The following is a 15,828-nucleotide window of genomic DNA, read 5'->3' on the forward strand; positions in this document are numbered from 1 at the left end:
AAGATGATGTCACATATTAAGAACATCTCTCACATATAAATCTTATAATCTTATAACACATATAAAATTAGTGTTTTGCATGCAGTAGTGTTTTTATATTATATTATAAACCAAGATCCTGGGAACCTGGGTTCACTTAACTTTTCAGATAAAGGAGGGGCTCGGAGGAAAGCAAAGAAATTAGATCATAAGAGTTGAAACAAATGTGAAGTTTTGAATTTATTGAAGTCCATGACACCTATTAATTCTGAAAAGTTAGTCGGATCTTTTGAAAACTATTATTTGTAAAATGGATAAGAACTGTCCCACCTGATTAATGATTGGATTTAATTGAGGCATCCCATGTATTCCAATGAGACGAAAAACCTATAAAACTCCAGAGTAATTTCAATGGAGTACCACACTCATCCCAGACAGGGCAAGGTGGTCCATCTTTTGCAAACCTACACAATTGAGCTGATTGAATTCAGTTTCATTTGCCTGGTGAAGACAGCCATATCCTTTTACGATTTATATTAAAGGGTAAGCATTAAGCAATTATTATTATTACTTTATCTCACATGTATTGCCATAAGGGACTCACGCTATGTTTTAGAAATAAGAGAGAGTTTTGTTGAATGTGCTGAAATAGACCATTGGGTACTTTAGGTGACGTGTTCTTGGCCTGCTTGTCGGCCTTGATTAACACATATATACATGTATTAAAGTGTTAACGTTGATATCTGTTAAGACACTGGACTGCCCAGTGTGTCTTTCAGCTGGGGATACGACGTAGCCTGTAGCTACTCTATCCAATATTTCACCATTAATAAACCGAACGAGTATTGATCATACTCCGATTAATAAAAAACGATAGGTTGCGGATGCAACCCCGGTTCCCTGAAAGAGAAAATAACCATCAACATGAGATATTGCCGTCAGGCAGCACCGGTAGGCTGAGCTTTTATAGCAAAGCTGCCGATTGGCCCCCACGCCAGCTGCAGTGTAAGCCCGCCCCCCTGGGAGCTTACTTAACTGCGCGCGCTGGGATGCACTTCCTCTTTTGCTCTTCAGGCCGTGAAGGCTACCGGAGCGACCTCGCAGCTTGATGGTTATTTTCTCTTTCAGGGAACCGGGGTTGCATCCGCAACCTATCGTTCCCTTTCAAGTCGAAAATAACCATCAACATGGGATACAGTGTACCCTAGCTGTCGCGAGGGAGGATTCTCGGCAGTAGGACAGACTTACGTCATAACGCAACTGCATAGGCAGTACATCTAGGCATATGCGGAGCTGCGCCTCAGCGTCTATGCTCGTAATGACACCTGTCTAAAAGGTGGAACAGTCAACACCATGCTATCAACCACTCTATACGTCCGCATCCTGAGGCATCGTAGAGTGTAAAACAGATGCTCCAAACAGTGGAGCAGAGGAATCCAGTACATTTAACCTGTAAAACCTCATGAAAGTATGCGGCGTAGCCCAACTGGCTGCCGCGCAAATATCAGACACCGGCACCCCTCGAAAGAGGGCCCAGGATGTCGCCATACCCCTGGTAGAATGCGCCTTCAACTGCCCTGGTGGTGGAAGGCCTGCAGATTCATACGCTAATTTAATAGCATCCACTATCCAGTGGGAAAGGCGCTGTTTAGACAGCGACTGACCCAAAGATCTAGAACCATGGCATATGAATAATTGTTCTGTCTGCCTCACAGTCTTTGTACGGTCAATATAACACCTCAATGCCCTCACGGGGCAGAGCATGTGTAACCGCTCTTCCTCTGGGGAAGAAAAAGGAGGAGGATGGAACGCCATCAACTCGACTGACTGGTTCATGTGGAACGGGGATATAACCTTTGGTAAAAAGGCCGGATTAGGGCGCATGGAGACCTTAGAACCGTCTCCTGCAAAACGAGTACAAGAAGGATGCACTTTCAGTGCATGTAACTCGCTCACGCGTTTTGCTGATACCACAGCCAGCAAAAAAGCAGTCTTAATAGATATGAGCTTCATATCCACGCTGTGGAGAGGCTCAAACGGTGCCTTGGTAAGGGCTTCTAGCACCACATCAAGGCTCCACGACGGTAAACTGGTCGTTCTTGGAGGCCGCAAGCGTCTTGCGCCTTTCAGAAACTGAGATGCCAAAAAATGGCAACCAGGTGATAAACCGTCAATGCGTACATGACAAGCCGAAATGGCGGCTAAATACACTTTAAGTGTAGAAGGAGATTTCCCTTCATCCAGCAGTTTCTGTAGAAACTGCAATATTACTGCCATAGGACAGGAGACTGGGTCGTGGCTCTCAGCCAGACACCAACTCTGAAACAACTGCCACTTATACGCATACTGCGACCTAGTAGAGGGCGCTCTCGCACTCAGGATGGTCGATATAACTGCAGTCGAAAGCCCTAAGGCTGACAGGCGCTCAGGGGCCAAACCCATAACTGCATGAGTTTGGGGTTCGGATGCCAAAGCTCTCCTTGAGCTTGGGACAACATTCAGAGCTGAGGACTGAACCACGTCCTTCACCACAGTTACCACCACCCTCCTGAAGGGGGGGGGGGGTTTAACCGGAACTGAAAGGTGTACCCGGTGAGTATAGTTTTGCGCACCCAGATATCGCTGGTGCATTGTTGCCAAAACAGAAGCTGTGGAACAGTATAGGGTTGGGTTAATGGCTGCCTGGTTTTCTCAGGGCTGCTTAGGCTTCGCTCGCTCACGAGGGGCCTGGCCAGAGCCACGAGGGTGTGGTCTGCCGCCTCCTCTAGGTCGCCACCCTGTGCGCTGCGGTCGTCCCCTTGGGATTTGGCCACGCGCTGCTGTATCCGCCGGGGAGGTCTTAGTACCCCCTGGACGCGGCTGGTGTTGCGGTGGTGTTCTACGCCACTGATATTCTTGTGGGCGTTTGACCTGGAAAGGCCTACGCGGCCATATCGTAGCCAACTTCTGTGATGCCTCTCTAGCCTTAGCTGAGCTTTGCAGCATCTCTTCCACCACTGGGCCAAATGTGTGCCCCGGTGTAATTGGGGCATCCAACAAGGGAGCTTTGTCATGCTCCTGGACTCTCGCCTGCGAGAGCCAGAGCTGTCATCTGGCCACCACCAGAGACGCGATGCTCCTGCCCTGGGCCCGCGCGTTAAGCTGGGCTAGCTTGACCAGCAGCTGGGCAGCTAGCCCCAACTCCGCTCTCAGAGACACCGAAGGGTAGTCTGGGAGATCCTTTATTAGCGCAGCCTGATAAACTTAGAGGAGGCTGGCCAGATTGGACAGCCTAACTGCCTCTGTAGCCGCCGAATAGCCCCTCTTGAGGTGCACCTCAGTGATCCTGCACTGCTTGTTAGGGCAGGTGGGGTCTTTCACCAACCCAGAGAGTGTTGGTGACCTGACTGGCTCCTCTGCGGCCCGAGCTGTGGCAAGGGACATGAGCAGCGATTGCTGCCCCATCATAAGGTCCATAAACTGAGACATCTTATTAGTGAGCTCAGTTACACCACCTCGCCTGTCGCGACGAGGAGAACGGGAACGTCCTCTCCTTCGGGGCGATCTAGAGCGGGATCTCGAGATCTGACGGGGGCGTTCGCCGCGAGGAGAAGGGCCTCGCATTACAGAAAGGCTGTGGGAGCGGTCTCTCTTACGCCTAACGTCAGGAGATCTTTGACCAGGGGTAACCTGGGAAGGCGAACTCCTGGAAAAAGGCAGCTTCGCTGGCGGGGAAGCCAAAGAAGGCTGCGGGGCGGAAAGGGTGTGTGACGACCCAGATGAAGGGGAGCGATCCCCGACTGCTCTCCTCGCCCTACGACGCAGAGTGCGCGTCTGAAAAAATCTAAAAAATACAATTCCTTATCACACAACTTGAATATCCAATGCACCTTTTAATACACTTGAGATAAAAGTGTTTCAAAACGCTCCATATTGCATTTTCCCATTGTGACAAGTGATGCGCTTTGGTGCTTTTAACGATGTTTAATTCCAGAACTACACAGTAAAACATTCCCAAATGAACCAAACATGTAGTAACAATACCATTCTTTATAATACAACTTGAATATCCAATGCACCTTTTAATACACTTGAGATAAAAGTGTTTCAAAACGCTCCATAGATAAGCACCAAATAAGACGTAGCTTTACAGTAAACTAATGTGGTCCATCTGTGTCTCCATCTGATGATGTAGATATCCTTCTGCCTGGTGTTGATGGCTGAAGTGCAATGCTGTTTCCAGGGTTCAGCTTATTTGCCTCCCTAGCGCATCAGCACACACAACGGCTGCGATGCTGGCTCCGGGGATCAACCAGGGTACATCTCTGGGGTCTTCAAGTGAGCACCTTCCATTCTCGGTGTTTCGGCGACTAGCCCACGACACTTCAAGAGGGCTCGATGGTGATTCTGGTGTCCCAGCATCACCCCCCTCCATCCCCCACTCAACTCAGCCCAGCTTACTACCCATACATCAGCGTTTTTTTTTCTTTCTATTGTGCTGAGATCCCCAACCAGAATCTTTCCGTCTCAACCACAGACAGTTGCTGCTCCTCTCTGCTGCTTCAGATAAGTTCTTCACTGTGCGACACAACTCTTGGCCACTGAATCCGACGTCTCTGAGAAACCGGGTTGTAGAGTGTGCCACAAATTCCCGCCAACCCACCTCCACTGGGTAAACCCAGACTCTCCATCCTCGCTGTTCCACTTCAGCGGCTAGTTGAGCATTTTCTTCCTCTCATACGGCTCATCTACAGCATCCTCCCATGGCACTGTTAACTCTACCAGGTGAACAAGGCGTGCTGATCCAGACCACAAGACAATATCTGGTCGAAGGTTAGTGGTGGCAATCTCTGGTGGAAAAATAAGCCGTTGACCAACATCTGCCAGCATATTCCAGTCTCTAGCAGCATCCAGTTGTCCTGGGCGAGACTTGGTTTTAACACCTTTTCTTGGTGGTTTCTCTCCTGGGTGGAGGAATGTTGTCTTTTGTGTGCAATGTTTTAATGGAACTATTGGCAACTTATTGGTCATGTTACGCTTGTCTTCCAATGCTAATGCCAACATGATAGCAGCACCTGGTCATGCCGCCAAGTAAACCGTCCTTGGCTAAGAGCCACCTTAAAACCTATTCAAAATGTGTCTTAATGTTGCAGGTTATGAATTCAAAGGACATGAGGGATCCTCTCCTACCCAGAGGTTTAAGTTATGTGGTGATGGGAGAACATCATATGTTGACCTTATGAGGAAACTGATCCTGCTGTGTTCCACTGACCATAGGTCTTGCCAGCCAATCTTCCGTTGTTCCACACTCTCCCATTTCATCCATTCTTCCTGCTTGGCCTGGGAAATGGCCTTTATGCACCTCATCCTCTCCTTCTGCTTTTGCACCTCATTGATTGCTTCCTCCGTTGAGCTGGGGCTGCCTTGTGCCATGTAGCAGTAGCTGAACTGAGACCAAGACCCCCTCTTCCATGCTGAACTTGCCCGATGATATTTGCAATTCAAAGGGCAGCCTTTGCATCTTTCACAGCTTTCTTTGTGGCCCACTTTCTTCTAGTTTTCAACACAGGTGCTGCCTCCCTTATGCATTTGTCGTGTGACTCAACTAATGTTAAACTTAAACTCCTCGGTTAGAGCAGAGACTGGTAGCTGCGGTATTCCTTTACCACAAAGTCCCACTCTGCTGATGCAGCGTGGAACTCCAAACCATTTCCTGATGTACGAACTGATTAAAGCTTCCAGCTTCTCTACTGTTGTCAAAGAAACCTCGTACACAGTCAGTGGCCACAGCAGCCTCGGCAGTAGACTAAACTGAAAGCACCAGAATTTTAGTTTGCCTGGTAAATCGCTGCTGTCTATGCTCTTCAACCCTTCACTTTTTGTTGTCTAACTTCTCCCACATGAACGGTGTCCTTTAGATCCCCGTTGTACCATCTCAAAAGACTTTTCACTGGCTTCTTAGACACTGTTGGTATTGCCTCACCATTAATGTAGAACATTTTATCTACTACTTTACCTTTAATTATAGAGATGCTCCTTGATTTAGTGGGCTTGAATTGCATTTGTGCCCATTCAATGTTATTGGTTAATTTGCCCAATAATCGATTAGTGCAGGCTACTGTTGTAGTCATGGTTGTCATGTCATCCATGTATGCTCAAATTGGTGGTAGTCGCATTCCAGAAGCCAAGTGCTCTCCTCCCACTACCCATTTTGATGCCCTAATGATTACTTCCATTGCCATAGTAAAAGCCAGTGGAGAAATGGTGCATCCTGCCATTATTTCAACTTCTAGGCATTGCCATGTAGTGCTAAATTCTGAAGTTGAAAAAATAAACTGCAAATCTCCAAAGTAGGCTTTCACTAAATTTGTTATTGTCATCGGTACACTGAAAAAATCAAATGCTGCCCAAAGAAGTTCATGTGTAACAGAACCATATGCATTAGCCAAATCCAGGAATGTCACATGGAGCTCCTTCCTCTCCTTTTTAGCTGATTGAATTTGTTGCCAGATCACACTGATGTGTTCTAAGCATCCTGGGAAACCTGGAATGCCCGCTTATGTACTGAATTGTCAATGAAGCAGTTCTTTAATAGGTAAGTTGACAATCTCTGAGCAATAATGCTGAAGAAAATCTTGCCTTCCACGTTTAATAGGGAAATAGGACGAAACTGACTGATGCTTGTAGAATCTTTTTCTTTAGGTATAAAGACTCCACCTGCTCGGCGCCATGCTCTTGGTACAACCTGTTTTTCCAATGCCACTTTCATCAATTTCCACAGGATTCATAGAACTCCTGAAGCACTCATGTACACTCTGTACAGAACTCCATTAGGCCCTGGAGATGATGAAGCCCTTGCTTTTTTCACAGCTTGCTCTCTCTTTCCACATAGGTGCACAGTCCTCCATTTGGTATTCTGGTGGATTGATAGGTGAGATGTCTGAAAGAATTGACATAAGCATCTGCCTTTTTGAATCTGTATGTATGTGTTTCCTCCAAATATCTCTCCAGCTCAAACTTAAATGCTTTTAGTGTGCCATTCTTCTCACTGGTGAATAACTTCTTTACAAATTTGAATGGGTCTTTATAAAAGTTAGTTCTCGCACACTCCTTCCTTTTGTAGCGTTTCCATAGGCGCTCAGCTCTGCGCAATGTTGCAAGCTTATCTTTTATGACCCTTTGTAAGAGATTGAGTCCCTCCTTCTGACATTGTTCTGCTCTTCTCCATTGCTTAAGAACATAAGAAAGTTTACAAACAAGAGGAGGCCATTCAGCCCATCTTGCTCGTTTGGTTGTTAGTAGCTTATTGATCCCAGAATCTCACCAAGCAGCTTCTTGAAGGATCCCAGGGTGTCAGCTTCAACAACATTACTGGGGAGTTGGTTCCAGACCCTCACAATTCTCTGTGTAAAAAAGTGCTTCCTATTTTCTGCCCCTTTATCTAATCTCCATTTGTGACCCCTGGTCCTTGTTTCTTTTTTCAGGTCAAAAAAGTCCCCCGGGTTGACATTGTCTATACCTTTTAGGATTTTGAATGTTTGAATCAGATCGCCGCGTAGTCTTCTTTGTTCAAGACTGAATAGATTCAATTCTTTTAGCCTGTCTGCATACGACATGCCTTTTAAACCCGGGATAATTCTGGTTGCTCTTCTTTGCACTCTTTCTAGAGCAGCAATATCCTTTTTGTAACGAGGTGACCAGAACTGAACACAATATTCCAGGTGAGGTCTTACTAATGCATTGTAGAGTTTTAACATTACTTCCCTTGATTTAAATTCAACACTTCTCACAATATATCCAAGCATCTTGTTAGCCTTTTTTATAGCTTCCCCACATTGTCTAGATGAAGACATTTCTGAGTCAACATAAACTCCTAGGTCTTTTTCATAGTTCCCTTCTTCAATTTCACTATCTCCCATATGATATTTATAATGCACATTTTTACTGCCCGCATGCAATACTTTACACTTTTCTCTATTAAATTTCATTTGCCATGTGTCTGCCCAATTTTGAATGCTGTCTAGATCATTTTGAATGACCTTTGCTGCTTCAACAGTGTCTAACGAGTTTGCTTACTATATCAGAGTCTAAATCATTAATGTAGATTAGGAATAGCAGAGGACCTAATACTGATCCCTGTGGTACACCACTGGTTACCTCACTCCATTTTGAGGTTTCTCCTCTAATCAGTACTTTCTGTTTTCTACCTGTTAACCAATCCCTAATCCATGTGCATGCATTTCCTTGAATCCCTACTGCGTTCAGTTTGAGAATTAATCTTTTATGCGGGACTTTGTCAAAAGCTTTCTGGAAATCTAAATAAACCATGTTGTATGCTTTGCAGTTATCCATTTTCAATGTTGCATCCTCAAAAAAGTCAAGCAGGTTAGTTAGACATGATCTCCCTTTCCTAAAACCATGCTGGCTGTCTCCCAGGATATTGTTACCATATATGTAATTTTCCATTTTGGATCTTATTATAGTTTCCATAAGTTTACATATAATAGAAGTCAGGCTTATCGGTCTGTAGTCACCTGGTTCGGTTTTGTCTCCCTTTTTGTGGATTGGTATTACATTTGCTATTTTCCAGTCTGTTGGTACAACCCCTGTGTCAAGAGACTGTTGCATGATCTTGGTTAGCGGTTTGTAAATAACTTCTTTCATTTCTTTGAGTACTATTGGGAGGATCTCATCCGGCCCAGGGGATTTGTTTATTTTAAGAGCTCCTAGTCCCTTTAACACTTCTGCCTCTGTTATGCTAAAGTTATTTAAAACTGGATAGGAACAGGTCGACATGTGGGGAATGTTGTCCGTGTCCTCCTATGTAAAAACCTGTGAAAAGTAATCATTTAATATATTTGCTATTTTTTTTTTCTTCATCTATGATTTTGCCATTTGTGTCTCTTAGACATTTAACCTCCTCTTTGAATGTTCTCTTGCTGTTATAATATTGGAAAAACATTTTGGAATTGGTTTTAGCCCCCTTAGCAATATTGATTTCTATCTCTCTCTTGGCCTTTCTAACTTCCCTTTTGACTTGTGTTTGCAGTTCCAAGTACTCTTTCTGTGTGCTTTGTTTTTGGTCCCTTTTAAACGCTCTGTAAAGTGCCTTTTTTCGCTGAATATTTTTTTTTAATTGATCTATTAAACCATTTTGGCCATTTTGTTTTAGATTTAGATTTGTCTACTTTTGGGATGTAATTGTTTTGTGCCTCTAGTACTACATTTTTAAAAAACAGCCACCCTTTTTCTGTGGATGTTTTCTCTATTTTACTCCAATCTACTTCTGTTAGTCTCTGTTTCATACCTTCGTAGTTTGCTTTTCTAAAATTGTAAACCTTAGCTTTAGTCATTACTTTTGGGGTTTTAAAAAATATTTCAAATGAGACCATGTTGTGGTCTGAGTTTGCCAATGGCTCTCTGACCTCTGTTTTAGTTATTCTGTCTTCAATATTTGAAAAGACTAAGTCAAGGCATGCCTCCCCTCTAGTCGGTGCCTTGACAAATTGCGTTAGGAAGCAGTCATTTGTCATTTCCACCATTTCAATTTCGTCCGTCGTGCCCCCCATTGGGTTTTCCCATTTTATACAGGGGAAGTTGAAATCCCCCATTAGTATGGCTTCTCCTTTTCTACACGCATTTCGAATGTCATTGTATAACAGATTATTTTGCTCAGCATCTGAATTTGGCGGTCTATAGCATGCTCCTATTATTATGCCCTTTGAATTTGTGTCCATTATTCTGACCCATATTGATTCTGCATTGTTTTCTTTGTCCTGATTTAACACCTGGGCTTCAAGGCTATTTCGTATGTATAGCGCTACCCCTCCGCCTCTTCTGTCCTGCCTGTCTTTCCTATATAGTGTGTACCCACTAATATTATATTCGTCTCCATCACTCTCAGACAACCAAGTTTCTGTAACACCTATCACGTCGTAGTTACTTGTTAGTGCAGTAGCTTCAAGTTCTAACATTTTGTTTCTGAGACTTCTAGCATTAAGATAAATACATTTAATAGTGGTCTTACCTGAGTTGTTGCTCTTGTTTTGATGTAGTCTCCCTTCTGTTTTTTTGTTTTCTCCCCCCTTCCTTTCTAGTTTAAATGCTTCTGTACCGCCTGAAGGATCCTTTCTCCGAGTAGATTGGTTCCCTTTCTGTTTAAGTGCAGTCCGTCCCACCTGTATAGATAGTCCTTGTTGTAGAAAGTGCTCCAATGTTCAAGAAAGGTGAAGCCTTCCTGTGTGCACCACGATTTCAGCCATGCATTTTGATTTTGTATTTCCAGCTGTCCATATGGTCCTTTGCAAGGCGCCGGCAGTATCCCAGAAAAGACCACAGTTTTGGTCTTGTCTTTTAATTTCCTTCCTAGCTCTCTGAATTTGTTTTGCAGGGATCTTGGCCTGTCTCTTCCAATGTTGTTTGTACCAATGTGGACGACAACTACCGGGTCATCTCCTGTTCGTTCTAGGAGCCTGTCCACATTCTCAGTGATGTGCTTGACTGAGGCTCCTGGAAGGCAGCACAGTGTTGTAGTAAGGGGGTCCAAACTGCGAACTGAACTTGCTGTGTTTCTCAGTATGGAGTCCCCAACAATCATGACCTCCCTTCTTTTTGCTGCCTGGTCAGAAAGAACTTCTTTCATTTCTTTGAGTACTATTGGGAGGATCTCATCCGGCCCAGGGGATTTGTTTATTTTAAGAGGTCCTAGTCCCTTTAACACTTCTGCCTCTGTTATGCTAAAGTTATTTACAATTGGCTAAGAATAGGTCGACATTTCTGCTTGTTGTCCATGTCCTCCTTTGTAAAAACCTGTGAAAAGTAATCATTTAATATATTTGCTATTTTTTTTTCCTCATCTATGATTTTGCCATTTGTGTCTCTTAGACATTTAACCTCCTCTTTGAATGTTCTGTTGCTGTTATAATATTGGAAAAACATTTTGGAATTGGTTTTAGCCCCTTTAGCAATACTGATTTCTATCTCTCTCTTGGCCTTTCTAACTTCCTTTTTGACGTGTGTTTGCAATTCCAAGTACTCATTCTGTGTACATTGTTTTTGGTCCCTTTTAAATGCCCTGAAAAGTGCCTTTTTTCACTGAATATTTTTTTTAATTGATCTATTAAACCATTTTGGCCATTTTGTTTTAGATTTAGATTTGTCTACTTCTGGGATGTAATTCTTTTGCGCTTCTAGTAGACATTTAAAAAAAAAAACAGCCATCCTATTTCTGTTGATGTTTTCTCTATTTTACTCCAATCTACTTCTGTTAGTCTCTGTTTCATACCTTCATGTTTGCTTTTCTAAAATTGTAAACCTTAGCTTTAGTCATTACTTTTTGTGTTTTAAAAAACACTTCAAATGAGACCATGTTGTGGTCTGAGTTTGCCAATGGCTCTCTGACCTCTGTTTTAGTTATTCTGTCTTCGTTATTTAAAAAGAATACATCAAGGCATGCTTCCCTTCTAGTCGGTGCCTTGACAAATTGCCTCAGGAAGCAGTCATTTGTCATTTGTCATTTCCACCATTTCAATTTCGGCCGTCCTGCTCCCCCCGGGTTCTCCCATTTTATACAGGGGAAGTTTAAATCCCCCATTAGTATGGCTTCTCCTTTTCTACACGCATTTCGAATGTCATTGTATAACAGATTATTTTGCTCAGCGTCTGAATTTGGCGGTCTATAACATGGTCCTATTATTATGCCCTTTGAATTTTTGTCCATTATTCTGACCCATATTGATTCGACATTGTTTTCTTTGTCCAGATTTAACGCCTGGGCTTCAAGACTATTTCTTATGTATAGCGCTACCCCTCCGCCTCTTCTGTCTTTTCTATATAGTGTGTACCCACTGATATTATATTTGTCTCCATCACTCTGAGACAACCAAGTTTCTGTAACACCTAACACATTGTAGTTACTCGTTAGTGCAGTAGCTTCAAGTTCTAACATTTTGTTTCTGAGACTTCTAGCATTAAGATAAATACATTTAATAGTTGTCTTACCTGAGTTGTTGCCCTTGTTTTGATGTGATCTCCCTTCTGTTTTTTTTGTTTTCTCCCCCCTTCCTTTCTAGTTTAAATGCATCTGGACCTCCTCAAGGATCCTTTCTCCGAGTAGATTGGTTCCCTTTCTGTTTAAGTACAGTCCGTCCCACCTATATATATAGTCCTTGTTGTAGAATGTGCTCCAATGTTCAAGAAAGGTGAAGCCTTCCTGTGTGCACTATGATTTCAGCCATGCATTTTGATTTTGTATTTCCAGCTGTCCATATGGTCCTTTGCAAGGTGCCGGCAGTATCCCAGAAAATACCACAGTTTTGGTCTTGTCTTTTAATTTCCTTCCTAGCTCTCTGAATTTGTTTTGCAGGGGTCTTGGTCTGTCTCTTCCAGTGTTGTTTGTACCAATGTGGACGACTACTACCGGGTAGTCTCCTGTTCGTTCTAGAAGCATGTCCAGGTTCTCAGTGATGTTCTTGACAGAGGCTCCTGGAAGGCAGCACACTGTTGTAGTAAGGGGGTCTAAACTGCGAACTGAACTTGCTGTGTTTCTCAATATGGAGTCCCAACAATCATGACCTCCCTTTTTTTGCTGCCTGGCCAGCACTGTTTATAGGGTCCTGGATGTTGTTCCTTTCATTCTCTTGATGTTGGTTTTGGTCATCTAAATGTTGAAGTGGCTCAGATTTGTTGGATGTTTGGATTTCTGGTGGTTCTGCCTATCTGAACCCATCTGTTTCGACTCTCTTCCATTTCCCTGGTGGATTTCAGTCTGCTAGGGGTGCAGACTTCCATGAATTGTGGGTGTATCAGCTCCTCAAGCTCCTGTTGCTGTCTCATTTCCTCCAGCTCTATTTCTAACAGACTTACTCGTTGAAGCAAGTCCTGGATTGTGCGGCACTTTACACAAACTTGGTTGAGCTCTGTTTGGTTTTCTCGGATTTCCCACCTCATGCTGTTGTCACAGATTACTGGCTTGGAGACCATGTTTGTTTTTGGGGTTTTTTTGGAAGTTCAGTTTAGCTTCTGCAGCTGTCAACCTGCTTTCAAACTGCTTCTAACTGCGCTGTACTTGTCCACAACTGTACTTCTCCCACGCTGTCGCTTCCACACGCTTTCGCTCTGAACTCTGGCTGCCTTTTGTTTGTCTCTGCATTGTGCTGCAGGCTCCACCCCTCCCCCGTGTCTCAGAATGGCGCGGAATTTGAATCAGCTGCTCCAAGTTTCAGCTTGTTATCAGAAAAAGACTCGCAGCTGTTAGGCTTGAAGGTGCAATGTTTTCTGATTAAAGCAATTCAAGATGTAATTTAAAGATGTAATTCATCCTTTCTGCTTCTAACTGCACTGTACTTGTCCACGACTGTACTTCTCCCACGCTGTCGCTTCCACACGCTGTCGCGTGATTTTTTCACATTAGTTTTTAGGTACACCATTTGGGAGGTATGACCACCTTAAAGTGATAATTAGGCCTATTATCACACATGCTATATAGAGGTTTGTGGCAAAGTGGTTAGTAAGGGGAACAGGTGTAGCGGTGATGCGGTGCAGGAGTGACAGGCAGACAACGGTAATCCAGTGACAAATGTTTTTATTTATTTTAAATCCTGGTCTAGCGACCGTAAATAATAAGCCCCGGCAATACACAACGATGTGTAGAGCGCGGGGATGAAAACGACAGGTTACAGTCCTGAATAAAGAAAACAAAAACACGTTCACCCGTCCCGGGTGCGTGCAGTCGTGCTGGTGGTGAGTGAATACACTTTTTATTCGGTGACAGTTGTGAGGTGGTGATCCGGTTTGTGCTGGCCCACGGCGACAGCTCCGGATGTGCTTTAGCTGTCTGGTGGTTTCAAAAACACAGACAGTTATTGTACAGCAATAAACAAACAAAAACACACACACACTCAACTCTTTACAGAGTAATACAGCACTTCACTATACCGTCCTTCTCGGTCCTTGGCTTAACCCAAACGAAGGAAAAGAACAGCGTTACCCTGGCCCCTATATGTAATCCCGCATGATATCTAGGTAAACGGTTGCAGCTGCCTTATTACTTGCAGCTGCCCCTCGTTTACCTGTCAAATCAATACGGTCTTACAACAGAGTCTCGCTTCCTTCCAGGCTGACCCACTTTCCGGTCCCGGAAACGAACTGTCAGGCCAGCCCTTCCAGATACTTCTCCTCCCGTTCTTTAGCGCCCTCACAGGTCGGGAGGAAGATTTATCACCAGAACTCACTGTATTTCTGTCACATATCCCACCGCTCAGAGTGGAGCCGAAGGAACACTCGGCTAAATCTACCTTTCCCATTGCTCCCCCCTTCCGGGAAAAATAATCCGCATTTTGGTGGTCTTTCCCCGCACGGTGTACCATATGGTACATGAAGGGCTGCAATGCCAGATACCACCGAGTTATCCGGGCATTGCTGTCCTTCATTGTGCTTAACCACTTGAGTGGGGCGTGGTCTGTGACAAGATCAAATGAGTGTCCCAGCAGGTAGTATCGTAAAGAGTGAGTAGCCCATTTAATGGCAAAACACTCTTTTTCGACTACGGAGTAGTTACGCTCCCGAGGTAACATTTTTTTGCTCAGGTACAATATCGGGTGTTCTACTCCAGCTACTTTTTGGGACAAGACTGCACCCAACCCTACATCCAAGGCGTTGGTGTGGAGGATGAATCTCTTGGTGAAATCTGGGGTAATAAGAGTGGGGGCCTGGCAAAGTTTACGCTTAATCGTATCAAACGCCCCCTGACACTCAGCTGACCATTTAATTAAATTTGGCGCACTCTTTTTGGTGAGGTCGACTAACGGGTTAACCACTGTGGCGTACTCAGGGATGAAGCGGCGGTAATAACCGGCTAAGCCCAGTAGTGACCTCACCTGAGTCTTGGTTTTGGGGATCGCTGCATCAACCAAAGCCTGGATTTTGGTGACCACAGGTCTCACCCTTCCATTTCCCATTAAAAATCCCAAATATTGAGTCTCTGTCTTGGCAAACGCACATTTCCTCAAGTTAGCTGTCAGCCGGGCTGCCCTTAGAGACTGAAGAACGGCTGCAACCCTAGCCAAATGCTCTCGCCAGGTGGAGCTGTAAATCATCACGTCATCAATATACGCTGCTGCATATTCATGATGTGGGCGTAAAACCTGGTCCATCAGTCTCTGAAAGGCAGCGGGCGCACCATGTAGCCCAAATGGCATGGTTTTAAAGTGGAACAGCCCCTCTGGTGTTGAAAATGCGGTTTTCTCTCTGGAGCTGCGGGTTAAAGGGATTTGCCAGTATCCCTTCGTCAGGTCCAGAGTGGAAATAAACCTCGCTTTTCCCAGTCTGTCTAAAAGCTCGTCGACCCGAGGCATGGGATACGCATCGAACTTAGCAATAGCGTTCATCTTTCTGAAATCTACGCAGAAGCGGTTGGTGCCGTCCTTCTTAGCCACTATTACAATAGGACTGCACCACTCGCTCCTGGAAGGTTCAATCACTCCAAGCTCGAGCATATCCCATACCTCTTTGCGAACGCCACTTCGTCGACTTTCCGGGATCCGGTACGGTCTCTCTCGCACTGTGACACCTGGAGGAGAGATAATGTCATATTCAACTAAGTTCGTCCTGCCGGGCACATCAAAAAAAACATCGCTGAACTCCTCAATAAGCTTACGCAGCTCTCTTTGCTGATCCGGAACTAATTGTTCCCCCATTGAAATCGCTCTTGTGCTCGGGGTCTCTGGACAGGGACCTAAATCATCCTCCATATTGCCTGGGGCTATAAATAAGACCTCTCTTGCCTGCCAGGGCTTCAACAAATTAATGTGGTAAATTTCACGTTCATTCCGGCGATCGGGCTGTCTAATTTCATAATTTACTTTCCCTATA

The sequence above is a fragment of the Acipenser ruthenus genome, chromosome 16 (assembly GCF_902713425.1).
Source record: "Acipenser ruthenus chromosome 16, fAciRut3.2 maternal haplotype, whole genome shotgun sequence".
NCBI lineage: Eukaryota > Metazoa > Chordata > Actinopteri > Acipenseriformes > Acipenseridae > Acipenser > Acipenser ruthenus.